The 26,124-nt window shown below is 39.6% G+C and overlaps 1 long non-coding RNA gene across 4 annotated transcripts in view; it reads left to right on the top strand.

Annotated features, from left to right (window-relative positions):
• The window catches only part of LOC123335011, a 399,767-nt gene that overhangs the window by 92,399 nt on the left and 281,244 nt on the right, over positions 1–26,124 (top strand). The gene's annotated exons all lie outside the window — the stretch shown is intronic.

The following is a 26,124-nucleotide window of genomic DNA, read 5'->3' as shown; positions in this document are numbered from 1 at the left end:
CTGAAAGATGAATTCCCCAGGTGGTAGATGCCCAATATGCTACTGGAGAAGAGTAGCGAAATAAGTAGAGAAATAACTCCAGAAAGAATGAAGAGATGGAGCCAAAGTAAAAACGACGCCCAGTTGTAGATGTGCCTGGTGATGGAAGTAAAGTCTGATGGAGTAAAGAACAATATTGCATAGGAACCTGGAATGTTAGGTCCACAAATCAAGGTAAGTTGGAAGTGGTCAAGCAGGAGGTGTCAAGAGTGAACATCAACATTTAAGGAATCAGTGAGCTAAAATGGACTGGAATGGGTGAATTTAATTCGGATGACCATTATATCTACTACTGTGGGCAAGAATCTCTTAGAAGAAATGGAGTAGCCCTCATAGTCAACAAAAGAGTCAGAAATGTAGTACTTGGGTGTAGTCTCAAAAATGACAGAATAATTTCTGTTCATTTCCAAGGCAAACCATTCATATCACAGTAATCAAAGTCTATGACCCAACCACTAATGTCAGAGAAGCTAAAGTGGAACAGTTCTATGAAGACCTACAAGACCTTCTAGAACTAATACCCCCAAAAGATGTCCTTTTCATTATAGGGGACTGGAATGCAAATGTAGGAAGACAAGAAATACATGGAGTAACAGGCAAGTTTGGTCTTGGAGTACAAAATGAAGCAGGGCAAAGTCTAACAGAGTTTTGCCAAGAGACCGCATTGGCCATAGAAAACACCCTCTTCCAACAACACAAGAGACGACTCTCCACATGGACATCACCATATGGTCAATACTGAAATCAGATTGATTATATTCTTTGCAGTTGAAGGAGAAGCACTGTACAGTCAACAAAAACAAGACTGGGAGCTGACTGTGCCTAAGATCATGAACTCCTTATTGCCAAATTCAGACTTAAATTGAAGAAAGTGGGGGATACCACTAGACCATTCAGGTATGACCTAAATCAAATCCCTTTTGATTGTACAGTGGAAGTGACAAATAGATTAAAGGGATTAGATATGATAGACAGAGTGCCTGAAGAACTATGGATGAAGGTTTGTAACATTCAAAACCTGTGATCAAAACCTTCCCCAAGAAAAAGAAATGCAAAATGGCTCTCTGAGGCCTACAAATAGCTGAGAAAAGAAGAGAAGCGAAAGGCAAAGGAGAAAAGGAAAGATATACCCATTTGAATGCAGACTTCCAAAAAATAGCAAGGAGAGATAAGAAAACCTTCTTCAGTGATCAATGCAAAGAAATAGAGGAAAGCAATAGAGTGGGAAAAATTAGAGATCTCTTCAAGAAAATTAGAGATACCAAGGGAACATTTCATGCAATGATGGGCTCAATAAAGGACAGAAATAGTATGTACCTAACAGAAGCAGAAGATATTAAGAGGCAGCAAGAATACACAGAAGAACTATACCAAAAAGATCTTCATGACCCAGATGATCACGATGGTGTGATCACTCACCTAGAGCCAGACATCTTAGAGTGAAAAGTCAAGCGGGCCTTAGGAAGCATCACTATGGATAAAGCTAGCAGAAGTGATGAAATTCCAGTTGAACTATTTCATATCCTAAAAGATGATGCTGTGAAAGTGCTGCACTCAATGTGCCAGCAAATATGGAAAACTCAGCAGTGGCCACAGGACTGGAAAAGATCAGTTTTCATTCCAATCCCAAAGAAGTGCAATGACAAAGAATGTTTAAACTACTGCACAATTGCACTCATTTCACATGCTAGCAAAGTAATGCTCAAAATTCTCCAAGCCAGGCTTCAACAGTATGTGAACCGTGAACTTCCAGATGTTCAAGCTGGATTTAAAAAAGGCAGAGGAACCAGAGATCAAATTGCCAAAATCCATTGGTTCATAGGAAAAGTAAGAGAATTCCAGGAAAACATCTACTCTCCTTCATTGACTATGCTGAGACCTCTGTGTGGATCACAACACACTGTGGAAAATTTTTAAAGAGATGGGAATACCAGACCGCCTTATCTGCCTCCTGAGAAACCTGTGTGTAGGTCAAGAAGCAACAGTTAGAATTGGACCTGGAACAACAGACTAGTTCCAAATTGGGAAAGGAGTACGTCAATGCTGTATATTGTCATCCTGCTTATTTAACTTCTGTACAAAGTTCATCAAGAAAACGCTGGGCTGGATGAAGCACAGGCTGGAATCAAGATTACTGGGAGAAACATCAAGAACCTCAGATGTGCAGATGATACCACCTTATGGCAGAAAGTGAAGAGGAACTAAAGAGCTTCTTGAAGAACGTGAAAGAGGAGAGTGAGAAAAAGCTGCTTTAAACTCAACATTCAGAAAACTAAGATTATGGCATCCAGTCCTATCACTTCATGGCAATAGATGGGGAAACGATGGAACCAGTGACAGACTTTACTTTCTTGGGCTCCAGAATCACTGCAGATGGTGACTGTAGCCATGAAGATAAAAGACTCTTGCTCCCTGGAAGAAAAGCTATGACCAACCTAGACAGCATATTAAAAAGCAGAGACATTACTTTGCTGACAAAGGTACATCTAGTCAAGGCTATAGTTTTTTTTCCAGTAGTCATGTATGGATGTGAGAGTTGGACCATAAAGAAAGCTGAGCACTGAAGAATTCATGCTTTTAAACTGTGGTATTGAAGACTCTTGAGAGTCCCTTGGACTGCAAGGAGATCCAACCAGTCCATCCTAAAGGAGATCAGTCCTGGGTGTTCATTGGAAGGACTGACACTGAAGCTCCAGTACTTTGGCCACCTGATGTGAAGAGGCAACTCATTGGAAAAGACCTTGATGCTAGGAAAGATTGAAGGCAGGAGGAGAAGGGAATGACAGAAGATGTGTTGGTTGGATGGCATCACTGACTCAATGAACATGAGTGTGGGCAAGCTCTGGGAGTTGGTGAAGGACAGGGAAGCCTGGCATGCTGCAGCCCATGGGGTCACAAAGAGTTGGACATGACTGAGTGACTGAACTGATGTCTTTGGTGAGAAAATATAGCTAATTCTGATCTCTTCAATGACTGGCTTTAAAATGTCACAGTTTCTCCTTTAAGTTTCTTGTTTGATGTGCAAACATATAAGTTTAATATCAAACAGAGCTCATAATTTTCCTATCAAAATGAATCCCCTATCCTATGTTGAAAGGTACCACTGTATTTCTTGTTACTTGAGTTGAAGAGCTTGGTCTTTTTTGACTTTTAACATATTTTTAAGCTCCTCCCTCTCAATTCAATCAACACCTGCTGGTAGTTCATTTTTATAAAACATGGAATGCTTTGTGCATTTGTGTGTTCTCCTTGCTGAGGGGCCGTACTAACTTTCCCCATATTATTTGAATTTTAGTATGTACTGCTGAGGCCAGGAGAGTTCTTCCTTTCTAGTGGATATTGGGTTACAATGAGTTTCCTTTTCCATTGTCTGTACCTTGACTTAACTTTTCCTCAGCTCAGGTGTGCCTTATTTTCAGCCTCCTACTTGGTGTTATTACCTTCACTCTCAGTTGAAGTTGTGCTAACCACTCCATTTCTATCTCATCTGACTGTTCTGCATGCATCTTACCTTCCAAGTACATTGGCTTGGCCACACTTGTTGAATCACTCTTGCTTTTCCAACCACGTGCTTTTGCTTAATGCTACTAGCTCTGCCAAAAATGGGTTCATCTTATTTGTGTTTTCAAATCCTATATGCCTAAAACTTTTAAGGTTTCAGTTCAGTTCAGTCGCTCAGTCATGTCTGAATCTGTGTGACCCCTGAATCGCAGCACGCCAGGCCTGCCTGTCTATCACCAACTCCCGGAGTATACTCAAACTCATGTCCGTTGAGTCGGTGATGCCATCCAGCCATCTCATCCTCTGTCGTCCCCTTCTCCTCCTGCCCCCAATCCCTCCCAGCATCAGGGTCTTTTCCAATGAGTCAACTCTGCATGAGGTGGCCAAAGTATTGGAGTTTCAGCTTTAGCATCAGTCCTTCCAATGAACACCCAGGACTGATCTTATTTATACACTATTCATCAGCTGTTTATTGGTGTATGCTATGTACTGGCATTGAGCTAGGTGCCAATGTCTTTAGTGCTCAGCTCATAACAAGACAGGATCTCATTTCATGGAGTCTATTTTATAAACTGGAGAATCTGAAAAATAAAGAAGCATTTATGGTACCATGTGATGAACTTCCGTCTCATCATCATGTGGTTTCCATCCCAAACCACTTTGGCCCCTCTGAACTCATGGAGATTACTCATTGGCCACTTAATTGCATTACTTATTTTTATCTGTTCACTTACTGATTTTACTATTTTGTGTTAATTTCATTTCCTCTATTGTATTATAAACTACTTGAGGGGAGGAAATACTTTTTATGCCACTGATTATACCCTATAGCCTCTAGCCTGCTATGTTTCATATAAAAAGCACATGTTAAATATCTGGCAGTTTGTAAGAGGGTTGTATTTTACACTTGGGATCTTCCCTCTGCACTGCATAATTATTTCTCTGTTGACATAAAATACAGAAATGTGATGACAGAGAAGGTGAGACTTGTTTGTACTCAGTCTACATTGAGTGATAGATTTAAACATGCAGATTAAATTAGTTATGCCTAATGGGCATTTGTATGTATTCTTTGGATAAATATCTGTTAAGTGTTCTGCTCATTTTTAATCAGGTTAATCAAACCAAAATGGCAGATTGAAACACAAGTAAAAAGAAACATGGGGATGTAGAGCAACAAGAAAACAGAAGATAAAATGCCAGTACTGTCTTCATTTTTCACCTCCTTGGTTAAATTTATTTCTAGGTATGTTATTCTTTTTGTTGCAACTGTAAATAGGATTATTTTCATAATTTTTCCTTCTGCTAGCTCATTGTTAGCATATAAAAATGCAACAAATTTTTGTACTGAAAAATATACAAATTTTTTGTGTATTTTTTGTACCCTGAAACTTTGTTTATTATTTCCAATAGTATATTGGTAGGGCCTTTAGGGTTTTTAAATATAAATAAAATCATGTCGTCTATAAATAGTAGTGGTTTTACTTGTTGCTTCTCTCCTTTTGTTCTGACTGGAGCTTCCAGTGGTGACAGCCGTATCCCTGTCTTGTTCCTGATCTTACAGGGCTCGCTTTCAGGTTTTCACCGTTGAGCGTGATGTTAGCTGTGGGTTTGTCATATACGGCCTTTACTATGTTGATGTATTTTATGTGCACTTTGAGAGGTTTTGTGATAAATAGGTGTTGAATCTTGTCAAATGCTTTTTCTGCATCTATTGAGATGTTGATGCAGTTTTATCCTTCACCCTGCACTTTGTTAATGTGGTGCTTTGTGTTGATGATTTGTGAATGTCGGACCATCCCTGCATCCTATAATAAATCCTACTTGATCCTGTTGTGTGTGCGCGCTCAGTCGTGTCCGACTCTTTGCAGCCCCATGGACTGTAGCCCGCTAGGCTCCTCTATCCGTGGGATTCTCCAGGCAAGAATACTGGGGTGGGCTGCCATTTCCTCCCCCAGGGAACCTTCTCAACCCAGAGATTGAACCCGAGTCTCCTGCACTCTCAGGCAGATTCTCTACCACTAGTGCCCTCTTATTGTTTGGTTTGTTAATATTTTGTGGAGGATTTTCGCATCTATGTTTATCAGTGACACTGGCCTGTAATTTTTAATTTTTGTGTTATCTTTGTGTGTTTTAGTATCAGGGTAATGTTGGCCTTCTAAATGAGTTAGAAGCTGTTTCTTTTCAGTTTTTTCGGAGAGTTTAAAGGTAGGTATTATATCTTTGAATATTTGATAGACTTCACCTGTGAAGCTGTCTGGTCCTGGACTTTCGTTCTCTTCAGAGGCTTTTGATGACTGTTTCAGTCTTCTTATCAGTGTATTGACTTTTCTCTTTCATCTTGATTCAGTCTTGGAAATTTGTAGGATTCTCAGAATTTACCCATTTCTTCTATGTTGTCCAGTTTGTTGGTGTGTAGTTATTCATAGTATTCTCATATAGTCCGTCCTATCCTTTATAGTTCTCTATTATCCATTTTAATTTTGTCTCTTTCATTTCTGATTTTATCTGATCTTTTTTTTAGTGAGTCATCCTAAAGGTGTGTCAGTTTTGTCTATTTTCAAAGAATGAGCTCTTATTTTTATTGATCTTTTCTATTATCTTTTCAGTCTATTTAATTTACTTCTGCTCTGATTTTGTTATTTCCTTTCTTCTAACTTTGAGCTTCATTTGTTCTTCATTTTCTAGTTACTTTAGATGTATGGATAGATTATTTGAGCTTCAGATAGACATATATTGCTATGAACTTCCCTGTTAGTGCTCTTTGTGCTGCATCCCACACATTTTGGATTTTTCCTTTTCATTTATCTTCAGATATTTTTTCTCTTTCTCTTTTAACTTTTTTGTTGACTCAATAGTTTTCAATAGCTTGTTCAGTCTCCACATATTGTCATTTTTTCCCGGCTTTTGTCTTACAGTAGATTTCTAGTTTCATACCATTGTGGTTGAAAAGACACTTGATATGATTTAAATCTTCTTAAATTTAATGAGACTTGAATCCCAGCATTTGGTCTATCCTTGACAAAGTTCCATGGGCACTTGAGAAAAGTGTGCATTCTGCTGCATTTGGATGGATGGATATGTATATGTTATCAAACCTATGTGATCTACTGTTTCATTTAAGTCTGCTCTTAACCTTGGCTTTCTTTCTAGATAAGCCATCCATTTATGTAAGTGTAGTGTTACAGTGCCCTCCTATTGCTTTGCTGTCAATTTTCCCCTTTATGTCTGTTCATAATAGTTCTATGTATGTTAGGTATATATATTAATCCTTGTTATGTCTTCTTGATAAATTATGTTTAATTATTGTACACTGTCCATCTTTATCTCTTGTTACCTTTTTTGGCCTGAAGTATTTTCTCTGATATGAATATGGCTACATTTTTTTTTTGCTTTTGGCTACTGATAGCTTAGAGAATTGTCTTCTATCTCTTTACTTTGAGCCTATGTTTGTCTTATGAACTGAGGTGAGTCTTTTTATTTATGAATCTGTCCAGTTACTTTGTCTTTTGATTGGTGAATTCTATTCGTTTACTAAATGTAAATGATTATTGATAAATGAAGACTTAATACTGCTGTTTTATCTTTTGTTGTCTGTTCTGTATCTCTCTGTTTCTTTTTCCTGGTGTTTCTGTTTGCCATTTTGGTTTGGTGGTTTTCTATGAGGTGTGTTTCCCAGCTTGCTTTTTCAAAATGTGTCTCTGGTCTAGATTTATGTTTTGTGGTTACTGTGGGTTTGTATAAAACATTTTCCTAGATAAAATAGTCCTTTTCTTGCCTATAGCCTCTGATCTTCAGTTGCCTGTATTTGGAGAATGTTATTCTACTGCATAGTGGCCTATACAGAGTTTCTATTGAGAAATCTGCTGATAGTGTAATGGGGGTTACTTTGTATGTTACCTTCCTTTTTTCTGTGGCTGCCTTTAAGATTCTGTCTTTGTCATTGAATTTTGGCAGTTTTCATTATAATATGTTTTGGAAAAGGCCTTTTTGCATTGAGATTTCTTATGTAGGTTTTCCTCTTAGCTTCATTGGCTTGTAAATGCAGTTCCTTCCCCCAGGTTTGGAAAGTTCTCAGCTATTACTTTCTTAGGTAAACTCTCTACTCCCTTCTCCCTTTTCTCCTTCTAGGATACCCATTATCCTTAGGTTGCCCTTCCTAAAAGAGTTTCACAGTTCTCAGGATTTCCTCAATTATTTTAGATCTTAATTCTCTCTCCTCTTCTACCAGTGTCATTTTTAGATTCGTATCTTCAAGGTGCTAATTCTCTCTTCGAGATGGTCTGCTCTGTTTCCAGTATGCTCTAGTGTCTTCTTTGTCTCATTTATCGCATCCTTCAGCTTCTGAATGTCTCTTAGTTCTCTTTTAGATTTAAATCTTTTGTAAAGTTTTTTTTATTAATTTTATTCCTGAGCTCTTTGAACTGCCTTTCTGTGTCCTTTCTTTTTTTCTTTTTTTTTTTTTTTTTGGTAGCTTGTGCGTTTCTTCATGACAGCTGTTTTGGATTCTTTACTAGATTACTCAAGTCCATGACTTTTGGTTTCTGGAGAATTGTCATATTCTTTTTGTGATACAATGTTACGCTGGTTTTTCCTGGTGCTTTATGAGTTGTTCTTTGGCTGATACATTTGAAGAAGCAAATTCTTTGCTTCTTTAGGTAAAGCTTTTTTTACTTGATTCTGTCAGGCAAGTGTAATCTCCTTGGTTCTGTCTTGTCTCAACAAAAATTTGAAGCGACGGACATTAAAGCCCTTGGCATGTCACAGCTCTTGGACAGACTGTGTTATAGCTCTTAGACAGATCAGTGTTACAGCTCCGTGTTACAGCTCAGTTTTATTTAGAAAATAGCAAGAAAATACATCCTCGAGGCATGAGGGCATGCCGACCCAAAGATGCAAAGAGAAGCAAGAGCCCCGGCCCTTTGGCTCCTCTTTTTATATGTTTTTTCCTCCTTCCCCGCTGCCCCAGGCCTGCCCTATGTAAATTGGGCTAGCCAGGACTGCTGTTTGTTCTACCTGAGGTCCTCACTCCGGTCCTCGGACCTTCCTTCGTTCTATTTTCGCGGGCTTTTCCCTTCCTTGTCTTTTAGCCACCACCATTTTGGACTCCTGTTTCCTATTCTAACTCCCTAACAATTCTAAAAATTCAACAGGTTAGTAATTAGAGATCTTCCTTTTATTTTTAGGGTTTCCCTGGTGGCTCAGATGGTAAGGAATCTGTCTGCAATGCAGGAGACTCGTGTTTGATCCCTGTATTGGGAAGATCCCCTAAAGATCTTCAGTATTCTTGCCTGGAGAATTCCATGAACAGAGGAGCCTGGTGGGCTACAGTGCATGGAGTCATAAAGAGTCAGACAAGACTGAGCGACTCACACGTTCACTTTTTTACTTTTGTTTTTCAGTAGGTGGTGCTATAGCACAAGTTTTTGGTATTTCTACCTGAGTTGTCTGTGGTTGTACTTGAGGGTTCATCCTGTACTTTTCACCCTCCACTGCCTCTGCCAGAGTTCTTGCCCTTTGCCCTTACTTTTGCTGCTTGTACCTCTGGGCTTGCTCTGCTTTGCTGTAGCCTGTGCTGGTACTGTTGTTGGTGTTGCTTCCTGGGGCACCTAGATGGGGGGCGCCTTGCTGCCTCAGGAATAGCCTGGGCCGTGGGCCCTGCTACTGCAGGAGGGAGGGGCAGAGATTGAGCCTCACGGCGCCTGCACTATATCCAGTTTTGTCAGGTTCATGGGCACCATCTCTTGTGAATAGGGGCTGGAGTCACGTGTGTATTTGCAGCTAGAGGAATGGAGTCAGAGGCCCCCTGCCACTCCTGCCCTGTTCTCAGCAGTGGAGGGTGCTTCTGCAGCCAGGAAACTGGGGTTGTGTGCACTGCCTCCTGGGTTCTCTGGTGCCACAAGGTTTTCTGGGATCATTGTGTTGGGGAGGGGTGCCATCCTAGGCATTACCTCTGCTGTTCTCGCTTTCTGATTCCTCTGTGTTTCCAATCCACCAATCTTCAAATGTAGACATCTGTGGAACTCGCCACTGTGTCTTGGGCAGAGGAACCTTTATCATGTTACAGATGTTTGACTGGGTATAGATTGAAGGGGAGAGAGAAAAGGAATGGAGTGTTATACCGTCACCTCCTCCCCCCCCTTTTTTTTGGTTAGTATTACCATGGTATATGGGCTTCCCAGATGCACTAGTGGTAAAGAATCCTCCTTGCCAATGTAGGAGATGCAGGAGATGCAGGTTCAACCCCTGGCTTGGGAAGATCCTCTTGAGTAGGAAATGGCAACTCTCTCCAGTATTGTCTGGGGAAGTCCATGGGCAGAGGATCCTGGCAGGCTACAGTCCATGGGGCTTCAAACAGTTGGACAGGACTGAGCACACACACACAACTATGGTATGTATGTATATATGTATATGTGTGTATATATGTGTGTGTGTGTATATATATATATATATATTTATTTTTTTTTATCACTGCTTTTAGACTATCGGGGCTTTCCTCATGGCTCAGATGGTAAAGAATCTGCCTGTAATGCAGGAGGCCCAGGTTTGATCCTTTGCTTGGGAAGATCCCCTGGAGAAGGGAATGGATATCCACTCTAGTATTCTTGCCTGGCGAATCCCATGGACAGAGGAACCTGGTGGGCTATAGTCTATGGGGTTGCAGAGTTGGACACGACTGAATGACTAACACAATTAGTTTTCTTTCTTGCCTTTTCTCCATTTTCCCTGCCTTCTTTTGTAATAAGTAGTAGTATTTATTTACTTACCTACTTACTTATTTTTATATATCTTACATTTATTTTTATTTTTAAATTACTTGATTATTTTTTGACATGCCACATGGCTTGCAGGATTTTAGTTCCCTGACCAGGGATTGAACCCAGGCCTATGGTAGTGAAAGTTCCAAGTCCTAACCACTGGGCCACCAGGGAATTTCCTTGGTAGTATTTTTGACTCCCTCTTGTTGCCTTTGTTGACGTATTCAGTTCAGTTCAGTCACTCAGTCGTGTCCGACTCTTTGCGACCCCATGAACCGCAGCACGCCAGGCCTCCCTGTGCATTGGGTAAACTCCTGGAGTTTACTGAAACTCATGTCCATTGAGTCCGTGATGCCATCCAACCATCTCATCCTCTGTCGTCCCCTTCTCCTCCTGCCCTCAATCTTTCCCAGCATCAGGGTCTTTCAAATGAGTTAACTCTTCGCATCAGGTGGCCAAAGTATTGGAGTTTCAGCTTCAGTATCAGTCCTTCCAATGAACATCCAGGACCAATCTCCTTTAGAATGCATTGGTTGGATCTCCTTAAGGTCCAAGGGACTCTCAAGAGTCTTCTCCAACACCACAGTTCAAAAGCATTAATTCTTCAGCACTCAGCCTTCTTCATAGTCCAACTCTCACATTCATACATGACTACTGGAAAAACCATAGCCTTGACCAGATGGACCTTTGTTGGCAAAGTAATGTCTCTGCTTTTCAATATGCTATCTAGGTTGGTCATAACTTTCCTTCCAAGGAGTAAGCGTCTTTTAATTTCATGGCTACAGTCACCATCTGCAGTGATTTTGGAGCCCAGAAAAATAAAGTCAGCCACTGTTTCCACTGTTTCCCCAAATATTTGCCATGAAGTGATGGGACCAGATGCCATGATCTTCGTTTTCTGAATGTTGAGCTTTAAGCCAACTTTTTCACTCTCCTCTTTCACTTGCATCAAGAGGCTTTTTAGTTCTTCTTCATTTTTTTTGCCATAAGGGTGGTGTCATCTGCATATCTGAGGTTTTTGATATTTCTCCCGGCAATCTTGATTCCAGCTTGTGCTTCTTCCAGCCCAGCGTTTCTCATGATGTACTCTGCATATAAGTTAAATAAGCAGGGTGACAATACACAGCTTTGACATACTCCTTTTCCTATTTGGAACCAGTCTGTTGTTCCATGTCCAGTTCTAACTGTTGCTTCCTGACCTGCATATAGGTTTCTCAAGAGGCAGGTCAGGTGGTCTGGTATTCCCATCTCTTTCAGAATTTTCCAGTTTATTGTGAGTTAGACAAGGCTGTGATCCATGTGATAAGATTGGCCTGTTGTTTGTGTGTTGACATATTAGCTATAATTTTTTTGCTTTGTTATTTTAGTGGTTGCTTTAGGTCTCATGGCATCCGTATTTGACTCATCATAGTTGCCCAAAAGTGATATGTCACTTCACAAGTAATATAGGACACTTAGAATAGTATACTTCCATTTTTGACTACCTAGCCTTTGTGATATTTTTTGTCTTAAAGTATATTATAAACATTGTATACGTGTGTGTGTTACTCGCTCACACATTGTATATGTGTGTGTGTCCAGCTCTTTGTGACCCCATGGACTGTAGCCAGCCAGGTTCCTCTGTCCATGGAATTCTCCAGGCAAGAATACTGGAGTGGGTTGCCATTCCCTTCTTCAGGGTATCTTCCCAACCCAGGGATCAGACCCAGGTCTCCTCTAGGCACGATTCTTTATGGTCTGTGCCACCATGTTTAGGAAGCCCATACACATCATAGTATGTCTTTATTAGTTTTGTTCAGGCAATTATTGTTTAATTTAAATAATAGAGATTACATATTTATCCAGATAACTACCTTTTCTTATATTTGTCATTTGTTTGTTTAGATTTATATTTCCAACTGGCATTATTTCTGCCTGATGGATTTTCTTTAACATTTCTTGTAGTGCAGATATGCTGGTGATTTCTTTCAACTATTGTATGAAAAAGTCTTCATTTAGCTTTCATTTCTTATTGAATTGACTTTTAAAAAACTGTTAAGATTCACAACAAAATTGAGAGGAAAGCAATGAGAATGCCCATGTTCCCCCTGCCCCCATATATGTGTAACCTCTTCTCCTTGTTATTAACATCTCCCACCAGAGTGGTACATGTTTTAAAATTGAATTACATTGATACATCCTTATCATCCAGAATCCACAGTTTATATTAGGATTTGCTGTGGTGTTGCAAATTCTATAGGTTTATTTAATTTTTTAAATTAACTTTTAATGGTGGATAGTTGCTTTACAATGTTGTGTTAGTTTCTGCTACACAGCAAAATGAATCAGCCATACATATACATATGTCCCCTCCCTTTAGGGTTCCCTTCCCATTCAGGTCTCCAGAGTGCATTAAGTAGAGTTCCCTATGCTATACAATATGTCCTCATTAATTATCTATTTTGCACACGGTATCAGTAGAGTATATGTGTCAGTCTGAATCTCCCAATTCTTCCCATCTGACCCCCCCACTTCTCTTTTGGTATCCATATATTCTCTAAGTATGTGTCTCTACAAATTTTATGGGTTTAAATGTATAATGGCATATATCCACCATTACAGTATTCCTAAAAATTGTTTCACTGCCTTAAAAACCTTCTGTGTCTCTTGCATATTCAGCCTTCTGTCCCCTAACCATTGGCAACCACCACAACCAGTTTGGAATGGGGAGGGAGGAGGGAGGAGGATTCAGGATGGGGAACACATGTATACCTGTGGTGGATTCATTTTGATATTTGGCAAAACTAATACAGTTATGTAAAGTTTAAAAATAAAAAAAAAATAAATAAAAAAAACAAACAGTCTCCATAGTTCTGCCTTTTCCAGAATGTCATATAGTTGGAATCATACAGTATATAGTTTTTGTAGACTGGCTTCTTTCACCAAGTAATATAGATTAATAAGGTTCTCCATGTTTTTCCACTGCTTGATGCCTCATTTCTTTTTAGCAGAGTAATACTCTGTGATCTGGATGTACAATAGTTTATCTGTTCATCTGTTGAAAGACATATTGGTTGCTTCCAAGTTTTGAATAAAGCAACCATAAACATTTGTATGCAGCTTTTTTGTGAGGACATAAATTTTCAACTCCTTTTGAGTGTGATAGTCTTCGTACCATTATAGGAGACACTCCATCTTTCACCTTTGATCCACTTTTTCCCAGTCCTTGCCTGCTCCCTTGCTACTTGGGCCCTTGACTATTCTACTCTCTCTTATCCAATGTTGATATTTATTAAATGCTATTTAATACCATTTTAGGGTTGATTCATCTTCTCTTTAAATTACAGACTGAAAGTTTTGAATTGTAAGATGCATACATACTTTTCTAAAAACCTATAACTTCTTAATTACAGTTAGCCACTTTTTTTGTCTTTTATTGTAATCTTTTAATTTCACTCTGGCATTTTCACTGCTCATCAGCACACTGGAAGCAAGGAATAATTTTGCTTAAATATATCATTTTCTTCTTTGAGAAGTGCTACTAGGACTATGCATTTATTGTTTTAGTGTTTTTAAAATATCATAAACTGTATTTGATTATATTTGCCTAATAAAGATCTCTTGTTCTAAAAAATGAGCTAAGTGTATTGAGTATCAAACATTTTTAAGTTGGACCAAATTTACATTATTGAACTGAACTTTTTAAACATGAGAAATTTTAAATCTGAGTTATATGGATTTAGTTACTGCAGCTAATGTGATTATTTGGTAGGCTAATTTTATTAATCATTCTAAATGTATGAGGATAATGAAAGTGCGATTCAGGAAGTTTTGAGAGTATAGTGTAGGAGTACAGGAGAAATTCTTAAGGCTGACCTGATGGCAGTGTCCAGTTGGATAGAACAGTTGTTGAAAATGCTGCTTTGCATAGAACTGTAGTCATGCCGCATAAGGTTGATAGTCATATTATTTTCCACATATTAATAGTAAGTCTGGTTGTCTGAAATGTACTATGCAAAATCCAAAATTTTATCACCTCTCATCTCTGGTCAAGATTGATTATGAGTGATTCTTTTATTCTTTTCCCACTGCTTTGCTGAATTTATATACAATATATGTGTAGCTTATGTGTTGTTTTCTGAAAAATTAAAAGCCCTTTGGCATACCAGAAAATATATTCTTAATTTGTAGTTGATATGTTAGTGTACCCTAGCTTCAAAGGAAAGTGAAAGGAAAAGTGAAGTCGCTCAGTCGTGTCTGACTCTTTGTGACCCCATGGACTGTAGCCTACCAGGTTCCTCTATCCATGGGATTTTCCAGGCAAGAGTACTGGAGTGGGGTGCCATTTCCTTCTCCAGGGGATCTTCCTGACCCAGAGATCGAACCTGGGACTCCCACATTGCAGGCAGACACTTTAGCATCTGAGCCACCAGTTAGGAAGCTCCTAACTTCAAAGACTTTTGCTTTAAAGGATTTAAATGCAGCCATTTCCTTAACCAAAGAATTATTATTTGGGTAAGTTTAGCATTGGGTTAGAAGAGAGGATTAGAAAGGAAATGGTGGTATGATATACTTTGGAAATTACTGACAGTGACATTTTTGTCTTTCCCCTTCCTAGTAGTTAATGTTTTGGGCACTTCAGATTGCTATAGCTTTAAAGAGAATTGGTTCCTACAGGGCCTAAATGTCAAGGTCTTGGTGACAGAAGTTTATTTTGCTATAAGCAAGATAAGTAAGTATCTCAGCATTCCAGATCCTATAGAATTCCTATAGCCATTGCAAAAAGCTGATTATATTGACATCTGGTTACTTGGCAATTACAGCCTGTGCAAGAGAAGTTGCTGTATAAGGTGATCAGTATTTTTTTCTCATTCTTTCTAAATACCAGGAATATCAGGGCTGATTCAGAGTTGCTCTCAAATTCTCCAGAGTCCTGACATATGACCCTGGTCAATAATTTCAAGCTAGCATATTCAATGTACATCCAAAAACAGTCAAGTTTTTCTGTAGGGTTCTTGGAACTGGAAAAGAGGCTCAGCGGTGAAGGATGGGGGGAAGCTAACCACAACCGATTGCTAAATCTGAAGGTTAAGATTGCTTTAAATATTATTTTTGTTGTTCAGTCACTCAGTTGTGTCCGATACTTTCCATGACTCCATGGACTGCAGCATTCCAGGCTTCCCTGTCATTCACCATCTCCCAGAGCTTTCTCAAACTCATGTCCATTGAGCCAGTGATGCCATACAACCATCTCATCCTCTGTCATCCCCTTCTCCTCCTACCTTCAATCTTTCCCAGCATCAGGGTCTTTTCTAATGAGTCAGCTCTTTGTATCAGGTGTCCAAAGTATTGGAGCGTTAGTTCCAGCATCAGTCCTTCTAATAAATATTCAGGACTGATCTTCTTTAGGATGGACGGGTTGGATCTCCTTGCAGTCCAAGGGACTCTCAAGAGTCTTCTCCAACACCACAGTTCAAAAGCATCAATTCTTTGGTGTTCAGTCTTCTTTATGGTCCAACTCTCACATCCATACATGACTATTGGAAAAACCATAGCATTTGACCACATGGACCTTTCCTAGAAAAGTGATGTCTCTGGTTTTTAGTATGCTGTCTAGGTTGGTCTGGAGAATGAAATGGCAACTCACTCCAGTATCCTTGCCTGGAGAATCCATGGACAGGGAAGCCTGGCAGGCTACAGTCCATGGGGTCACAAAGAGTCACACATGACTGAGCGACTAACACTACTAGGTTAGTCATAGCTTTTCTTCCAAGGAGCAAGCGTCTTTTAATTGCGTGGCTGTAGTCACCATCTGCAGTGATTTCGGAGCCCAATAAATAAAGTCTGTCACCATTCCCATTGTTTCCCCATCTATTTGACATAAAGTGATGGGACTGGATGCCATGATCTTAGTTTTTTGAAAGTTGAGTTTTAGCTAACTTTTTCACTCTCCTCTTCAGCTTTCATCATGAGGCTTTTTAGTTCCTCTCTGCTTTCTGCTATAAGGGTGGCATCATTTGCCTATCTGAGGTTATTGATATTTGTCCCAGAAATCTTGATTCCAACTTGTGCTTCATCCAGCCAGCATTGCCCATGATGTACTCTGCATAGAAGTTAAATAAGCAGGATGTCAATATACAGCCTTGACATACTCCTTTCCCAATTTCTGTTGTTCCATGTCCAGTCCATGTTGCACCTTGACCTGCATTGAGGTTTCTTAGGAGGCAGGTAAGGTGGTCTGGTATTCCCATCTCTTAAAGAATTTTCCACAGTTTGTTGTGATCCACACAGTCAAAGGCTTTGACATAGTCAATAAAGCAGAAGTAGATGTTTTTCTGGAACTCTCTTGCTTTATCTATGATCCAGCGGATGTTGGCAATTTGATCTGATTCCTCTGCCTTTTTAAATCCAGCTTGAGCATCTGGAATGTCTCAGTTCATGTACTGTTGAAACCTGGCGTGGAGAATTTTGAGCATTACTTTGTTAGTGTGTGAGATGAGTACAATTGAGCGGTAGTTTGAGCATTCTTTGGCATTGCCTTCCTTTCAGATTGGAATGAAAACTGACCTTTTGTAGTCCTGTGGTCACTGCTGAGTTTTCCAGATTCGGTGGCATATTGAGTGCAGCACTTCAACAGCATCATCTTTTAGGATTTGAAATAGCTCAGCTGGAATTCTGTCACCTTCACTAGCTTTGTTCATAGTGATGCTCCTTAAGGCCCACTTGACTTTGCACTCTAGGATGTCAGGCTCTAGGTGAGTGATCACACCATCATGATTATCTTGGTCATTAAGGTCTTTTTGTGTTGTTGTTCTGTGTATTCTTGCCACCTCTTCTTAACATCTTCTGCTTCTGTTAAGTCCATACTGTTTCTATCCTTTATTGTGCCCATTTTTGCATGAAATATTCCCTTGGTATCTCTAATTTTCTTGAAGAGATCTCTAGTCTTTCCCATTCTATTGTTTTCCTCTATTTCTTTGCACTGATCACTGAGGAAGACTTTCTTATCTCTCCTTGCTATTTTGTGGAACTCTGCATTCAGATGGGTATATCTTTCCTTTCCTTCTTTGCCTTTCTCATCTCTTCTTTGCTCAGCTATTTTTAAGATCTCCTCAGACAGCCATTTTGCTTTTTTACATTTCTTTTTCTTGTGGATGCTTTTGATCACTGCCTCCTGTACAGTATCATGAACCTCCATTTATAGTTCTTCAGGCACTCTGTCTATTAGATCTAATCCCTGGAATCTATATCACTTCCACTATATAATAGTAAGGGATTGGATTTAGGTCATACCTGAATGGCCTAGTGGTTTTCCTTACTTCATTCAATTTAAGTCTCACTCACTCACTTACTTAAGTCTCACTTACTACCTTGTGTTGACTACGAGGTCTACTCCATTTCTTCTAAGGGATTCTTGCCCACAAGAGTAGATACAGTGGTCATCTGAATTAAATTCACCCATTCTGGTCCTTTTTAGTTCACTGATTCCTAAAATGTTGATGTTCACTCTTGCCGTCTCCTGTTTTTGTAAGAAGGAAAATTGCTTATTAATGTTATTCTATGATCTTTGGGCTGAAGAAAAATAGAAGAAGAAGAGAGAGTGAGAGTCAATTTGTCAATTTGTCAATAAAGAGTTCATGATCTGAGCCACAGTCAGTTCCCGGTCTTGTTTTTGCTGACTGTATAGAGCTTCTCCATCTTTGGCTGCAAGAATATAATCAGTCTGATTTCGGTATTGACCATCTGGTGATGTCCATGTGTAGAGTCTTCTCTTGTGTTGTTGGAAGAGGGTGTTTGCTATTACCAGTGCGTTCTCTTGGCAAAACTCTGTTAGCCTTTGACCTGTTTCATTTTGTACTCCAAGGCCAAAAATGTCTGTTACTTCAGGTATCTCTTGACTTCCTGTTTTTGTATTCCAGTCCCCTATGGCAAAAAGGGGAGGTGTTTTTTTTTTGTTTGTTTGTTTGTTTTAGTTCTAGAAGGTCTTGTAGATCTTCATAGAACTGTTTCACTTCAGCTTCTCTGGCATTAGTGGTTGGGGCATAGACTTGTATTACTGTGATATGAATGGCTTGCCTCAGAAATAACAGATAATTCTGTAGTTTTTGAGATTGTACCCAAATACTGCATTTTGGACCCTTGTGTTGACTACGAGGTCTACTCCATTTCTTCTAAGGGATTCTTGCCCACAAGAGTAGATACAGTGGTCATCTGAATTAAATTCACCCATTCTGGTCCATTTTAGTTCACTGATTCCTAAAATGTTGATGTTCACTCTTGCCGTCTCCTGTTTTTGTAGAAGGAAAATTGCTTATTAATGTTATTCTATGATCTTTGGGCTGAAGAAAAATAGAAGAAGAGAGAGTGAGAGTGAAGTCACTCAGTCGTGTCTGACTCTTTGCAACCCCATGGACTGTAGCCTACCAGGCTCCTCCCTCCATGGGATTCTCCAGGCAAGAGTACTGGAGTGGGTTGCCATTTCCTTCTCCAAGGGATCTTCCCGACCCAGGCATCGAACTCGGGTCTCCCATATTCCAGGCAGACGCTTTAACCTCTGAGCCACCAGAAGAAGGAGAGCCCTTGGTAAATATGCTCAAAGGTGTATTTCTTTCGTTTTGTCTATAAACATTCGGAGTGATTAATTTGGGTTTTCCCATCATATCTTCGGAGGAGGCAATGGCACCCACTCCAGTACTCTTGCCTGGAAAATCCCATGGATGGAGGAGCCTGGTGGGCTGCAGTCCATGGGGTTGCTAAGAGTTGGACACAACTGAGCCACTTCACTTTCATGCATTGGAGAAGGAAATGGCAACCCACTCCAGTGTTCTTGCCTGGAAAATCCCATGGATGGAGGAGCCTGGTGGGCTGCAGTCCATGGGGTTGCTAAGTGTCGGACACAACTGAGCCACTTCACTTTCACGCATTAGAGAAGGAAATGGCAACCCACTCCAGTGTTCTTGCCTGGAGAATCCCAGGGACGGAGGAGCCTGGTGGGCTGCCGTCTCTGGGGTCACACAGAGCCAGACATGACTGAAGTGACTTAGCAGCAGCAGCAGCAGCATATCTTACAAAGGTAGAAAAGTAAAGGAGGGCTGATTGTTTATAAGCTTGAAGTATCTCATGGCATGAAAATTTCCTTGGGCAATTTTTGACAGCAGTGAGATGAATGGTTCATGAGGTATACTAATTATAATTTATAATTATGCCTTTGAATGCTGTCATAGAAATGATCTCATGTATTGGGAAGTCACAATAAATATGTTGATGTAAATGAAAGACAGTTGAGTAGATTAATATTGTTTTAGGAGTGAAAACTAAGGTCAGTAAATAAAACTTACAGAAATAATAGATGGAAGAATTTGCCAGAAAATGAAGTTATTTTAAAGAATGGGATTGGCTCTCTCTCTAGGTAATGAATTCCTCAATTGCTTTGTATGATCAGTATTGGTATAGGTAGCCTTTGATATCGTTCTCATTTATTGAATATTTGCTATATGTCTACATTGTAGTATAAATTCAAAGGCTTTCTAGGACAGGTAAACCCAGGTTGGTACAGTGGAGAGTGGTGTCTATGGCAAATTGGAGAATGCCCTCTATACTTAAAGTTGTTTAAATTCAAATAAAAAATAAAGTCCATTGTACTGGATAAATAGAAGATCTAACTAACCACTGCATCTACTATGGTAGGCCTGTTCATATACAGGATTTTTATTTTATGATTAAACTCAGCACTACATTATTCTGGTTTTACAAATAAAGGACCTGAATTTGGGTAATTGGGCTATAGTCAAATGGCTGTTCAGTGGAAGAGCTAGAATCATTGCATCATGATTCATTCATTTTATCTTCCTCATAACACAGACCTTAAGAAGTTAAATCACTTACTTAAGATTCCCAGCTATTTCCTGAAAAAGTCTGAATTTGTACATGGGCCATTTTATTCCACGTCAGTTTGGACGCCTTCACTGACGTATGTTGGGGGCAGTGCTGTTGGTTAGGTGATGCCACAGTGGGTCCCCGTGGGAAGGTTATCTGGATATAATTTCAGGCTTGGCATCATAAGGAAGACGAGAGAGGGTGGCTCAGACAGAGTCAGATCTTTATTTAACAAAATAGTTGACCATAGCTAAGGTCTGGTGAGTACAATGGAGTGAATAGTATCCTCCCCAAATTCAGGTCCACCTAGGACTTCAAGGTGGCTTTGGAAATAATCAGTAAAGGACCTAGAAATTGCAGGTAAAATTAGTTAAGGATCTAGAAGTGAAATCATCTTGAAATTAGAGTGGACCTGAAATCCAATGACCATTCCCTTCAGAAGAGGAGAGGACACATAGATACCCAGGCACAGAGGAGGCAGAGATGAGAGAAGAAAACCCTGTAAAAATGGAGGCAGACACTGGGGCTCAGTAATGCTATAAACCGAGGAGTGCCAGCCGACTACCAGAAGCTGGGTTGAGGCAGGAGGCCAACCCTGCGGACACCCTGATCTAGACTTCTAGACTCCAAATAACAGAGAACTGCAAATAACAAATTTCCATTGTTTTAAGCCATAAAGTTTGTGGAAGTTGGTTGTATCAGCCTCTGGAAATGAATATGGTGAGTTACTCCCAAAAGTCTGCCTGTTCCTCACGTCCCCCATTTCCACCCACATGTATTATTAATATTTTGGGTTGGCCAAAAGATTCATTTGGGGTATCCTGAATGAACCTTTTGGCCAACCCAATGTGTGTATGCTTTCTAGCTCTGGGTCCCTGAAAATATCATCACTAAAATTATTTTAAAGTGTATTTCCAAGAAATTCCTAGAAAAATAAAAATGTTACCCAAGAAGAGTAACATATCAAACCTTAATAGCAGGATTCTTTTAAAAAATGATGATGGTTTTTAATATCTTACTCTAGAAGCTCTTATGCTGATTCAGTGTTTTAACTGGATTTGAGTGAGGCTCTTTGAAGGTAGAAGTCAAATGCTTCTGGCTTTTAGTTTCTGAGAGTTGCAATTATTATAAATCATGAATATATCTTTAAAGCATACTTTATGTCATATTAATGTACTAAAATGCATAGTGATATAGATACTTGATTATAGTTTGCAGTCCAAAGGAAGGTATTTTTAAAACAGTAGATTTAAATTTGATACTGAAGGTGTTCTTTATTTTTCAACTTTTGTAGGACTGAAAATTCATATGCTAGCTGAAAATCTGAGGAGATAATTAAGCCTATGTTTCTTACCACTTTAGATTAATTGAAAGAGAAAATATTTTAAAGGGTACACTTTCTGTTCAGGTACGCATGTGCAGGCTTTATTAAGCATAAAGAAATAAACCAAGTCTAAGTTTATGACAAGTCTTTTTATTCATAATAGAATAAACCATAATTTTTATTTCCCCTGAATAAAATGCACATACATCTTCCCTATAAATTTGAATTATTTTTCTTGTTTTCTTAGAGATGATTTCTTAAGAGGGAAGCTGTTGTATAACAGAGAGCTCTAGCTCAGTTCTCTGTGATGACCAAGTGGGGTGGGATGAGGGGAATGAAAGTGAAAGTGGCTCGTCATGTCCGACTCTTTGCAACCCCATGGACTGTACAGTCTGTGGAATTCACTAGGCAAGAATACTGGAGTGGGTAGCCTTCCCCTTCTCCAGGGGATCTTCCCAGCCCAGGGAAGGTCTCCCGCGTTGCAGGCAGATTCTTTATCAGCTGAGCCACAAGGCAAGCCCCAGAATACTGGAGTGAGTAGCCTATCCCTTCTCTAGCATATCTTCCCGATCCACGACTCGAACCGGGATCTTCTGAATTGCAGGTGGATTCTTTACCAAACTGAGGTATCAGGGATTCCCGGTGGTGGGGGAGGGGGTTGGGGGGATGGAAGGGAGGCTCAAGACAGAGGGATATATGTATACGCATAACTGATTCACTTTGTTGTGCAGCAAAAACTAACACAACCTTGTAAGGCAGTTATAGTCCAATCAAAAGAATTTTTGCACAACTGTGGAAGTGATATTGAGAGAGGAGAACCGGGAGTGAATGATGAATTGGTGTTATTTCGTGTCTTTAAGCCCAAGACTTACACAAGCTCTTTTGTCCTATCACTGCAGTGCTTTGAAACTTCTTATATTTTCTTGGCTCACCTTCATTGGCTCTGTAAATACTATTTCTATATTGTAGTAGATCAGGGCTTCTTGACATTGCATTATTGATATTTTGAGCCAGGTGGTTCTTTGTCTTGAGGTGCTATCTCGTGTGTGCTGTGTTCAGTCGTATCTGACTCTTTGCGACCCCATGGACTGTGGCCCGCCAGCCTGCTCTGTCCATGGGATTCTCCAGGCAAGAATACTGGAGTGGATTGCCATTCCATGCGCCAGAGGATCTTCCCGACCCAGGGATCGAACCCTGGTCTCCTGCATTGCTGGCAGATTCTTTACCGTCTGAGCTACAGGATATTTAGTAGCATTTCTGGTTTTGACCACTAGGTGCCAGTAGTACTCTGCTGCTGCTGTTTAGTCCCTGAATCTTGTTCAGGTCTGGACTCCACGGACTGAAGCCCGCCAGGCTCCTATGTTCATTGGATTCTCCAGGCAAGAATACTGGAGTGGACTGCCAGTTCTTTCTCCAAGTACTTACTTCCTAAGTAGTGACAAAACTAAAACATCTTCAGATGTTGCCAAATACCCCCGGGGAAGCGAACTTATCCTTCACCGAGAAGCAGTGAAGTTTATGTGTGTTTTCTGCTTGATGTTAAATCTGTCAGAGGACTTCCTGAGGATTTGGAATTTTGGTTGCCTTCTTTGATTCCCCCCCCCCCCCCCCATATCACTGATATTACAGAATACTGGAATTATAGAATTAAGTCTGAAGCTTCATTGTACAAATTCAAAATTCAAGATTCAAAAAGCTGTGACTTATCTCACCCAGCCAGAGAATGGTTGAAATTATCCTGGATTCTATCCAGTCATTACATCTTCTAATCTTTGTTTACCTTCCCCTCTTTTATGATTCACTAATGCTGCTATCGCAAAGAGTTGGACACGACTGAGCCACTGATCTGAATGCTGCTATATGTTTTAATTCTTCCTTACTCTTATGTCTAAAAGTATTTCCATCTTTATCCACCTGTTTTCAATAATTCTTTGTCATTGTCTAGAATTCCAGTCTCTCCACTCTGCTCCCTGGGTATTTCTGGTTTAGTGCAGTAGAAAAATTGAAAAATCTACCCAATTTTTTTTTTTGCCACTTGAATGATGCTTTAGGTTCATTAGGTGGTTTTTTTTTTTTTTTTTTTTTTCAGTCATTTTCTTCATTCATTTGCCTGATATTTATTGAGCGTATCTTAGAGTCAGGCCCTGTGCAAGATTCCAGGCATTTAAAAAATGAGACTGCTTGTAATTATTGAACCAAAGATAACTTTTGGTACAAAAGACTTACAGTATCTTCATTGGGCATTAATCAAACTTCTCTTGGCTTACTCTTTCCTATACTTATGATTGGCTGAAATCTGGTTTTGTTGCCATTAATAGGTAGATATTTCTCTTCTTTCATGTCCTTTAGTTTCATTGGCCAAGTACTTTAATAATGGTAGTTACCAAGTGAGCTGTGGGGACCTTCCCTGCCCATGAACTTCTGGCTACCATCTTCTCCCAACTTCTTCAGAAAGCCCATATATTGTTCTCCTCACAGTGGAGTCTCGTTCTGTCATTCCTTGACTTAACTGTCTGATCCTCTGGAGATTTTCTGGTTTGTCACTGACTGAAAGTGATACAGTTTTTCAATCAGTTACTATGTGGAAGCAGCCTTCCCAGGTGGAGCTTGTGATAAAGACTCCACTTGCCAATGCACGAGACACAAGAAATGTGTGTTTGATCCTTGGGTCAGAAAGATCCCCTGGAGAAGGAAATGGCAACTTGCTCCAGTATTCTTACCTGGGAAATCCCGTGGACAGAGGAGCCTGGCGGGATACAGTCCATGGGGTTGCGAAAGAGTCAGGCACCACTGAAGTGAATGAGGATGCGCTGTGTGAGACGGTGCCGTAAGATAGCAATGGTATGTGAACCACATATGTACTTCGACATTTTCTTGCTGCCCCATAAAAACATAGTTGAAATTAATTAACAGTGTATTTTATTTAAGCTAATATTACCAAACTATTACCATATTAGCATATAATCAGTATAAAAATAATTAATGAGATACTCTGTTTTTTGTTTTGTTCTAAGTCCATGAGATCAAATGTTTGTTTTCTACTTAAAGCACATCTCAGTTTGGACTAGCCATATCATAAGAACGCAACCCCTCCATGTAGCTAGTGGGTAATATGTTGATGGCAAAGATTTAGAATGTTAATTTTTCTGGTCTATCACACCCAAAATGCAGAAAGTCCCAGCCAAGGTATTATGGTGTCCCCAAGACTGACATGCCCTCCCACTCCAGAGATGTGTTTCTTTCAATTGTCTTTTAAGAGTTTTTTCATTTTGTCATTAGAAAATCCATTTAAGTATGTGTTCCACAGAAAGGAAAGGGTTAGATCTTTTGGATTCCTCACTGTAGTGAATGTAATAGTCTGGGGTATACACTATTATGTCCCCATAAAACATGCTGTACATCTCCTAACAAGACTGCCATTCATTTTTTCAATAAATCCTGCACAGGGGTATTAGGGTCTGTGAACTGACAATTGATTTACTGCCTGGAAAATTATTCTTTATTGATTTATATTACATGGAGGCGACTGCAAATCTATAGTGTCTCTAATCAGAGAGAAAATGCTCAAGTTAGTGTCATTCTTATTTAGACAGGCAATTCCAAGGAGGAGAATTGGTTTAGCACCTCTAGGTAACATCTCCATGTTACTCAATTTCTAATTCCTGTAATCCGTGAATTATAATACATAAAGCAAGTGAGTCCAGGATAATTAATTTAAAAAAAAGCAAAGAGTCCTTTGTGCAAATAAGTCTTTTAAATGCCAACCTGGCATTCTCTTTCTGTGTGGAATTGGATGCCTCTGCTTGATTTTTCTCTGCATCATTTCTGGTTTGTTATCCACATATTGAAAATGCAAATGTTTTAAATGAGTAACACCTTTGAAAAAGAAAGTGCTTTTAAGTTGAGTAATCAAGTTAGGGGAGGTGTCTAAAAACTACATTAAAATGATTTACTTAGTTTGTAGAAGCTTTAGGAAGCTCTCTAACTTTGGGAAGGGGCTGACATCACCTGCCATCTTGCCCTCCTTTTTTTAAACCTCCTTTTGTACTCTGTTCTAGTCAAGGGGCTTTTGTCTAGAACATAACCTAAATTTAATTTAAATGCAAAAGGACAAAGTACAGCAACATGTTAGATCACTGCTTGGGCAGTGGAATCGGTGGGTTGCTGTGTATATCATCTGAGTATGTCAATTGGGTTCAGTTTTCTACAACTCCTTTGAAATTGTATGAAAAAGATGTACATGTGTGAATTTGTTTCTTCAATTTTTTTCCCATGGGAGAGAGCTTGGATATCAGATTCTTAAATTGATTCACGACCTTTAAAAAAAAAAATCTCAGATGCGCATTGTGTGTTCACTATTGAATCCTCAGCACTTCGCACAGTGCTTAGCAAAGAGCAGGTCTCTAAATATTTGTTGGATAAATGAATACTCTCAAGTTGTGTCAACGTGTCAAGTGGGTTTCCTGGAATACTCTAGTTTGTCCAAAGAAAACCTTGTTTACTTTGCCTGGTTTCTTGCAGTGCCTACCAAATGTAGTCACCAACAGTATTTATATTTAAAGGTAAGCTAAGATTGCCATTTGGTATTGGGAGCTCAAGGTTTTGATATGATCTTCCAAGTGACTTTTTTATTTTTTCCCATTTCCT

The sequence above is a fragment of the Bubalus bubalis genome, chromosome 9 (genome assembly GCF_019923935.1).
Source record: "Bubalus bubalis isolate 160015118507 breed Murrah chromosome 9, NDDB_SH_1, whole genome shotgun sequence".
Lineage (NCBI taxonomy): Eukaryota > Metazoa > Chordata > Mammalia > Artiodactyla > Bovidae > Bubalus > Bubalus bubalis.
This window is presented reverse-complemented; position numbering and strand designations above follow the sequence as displayed.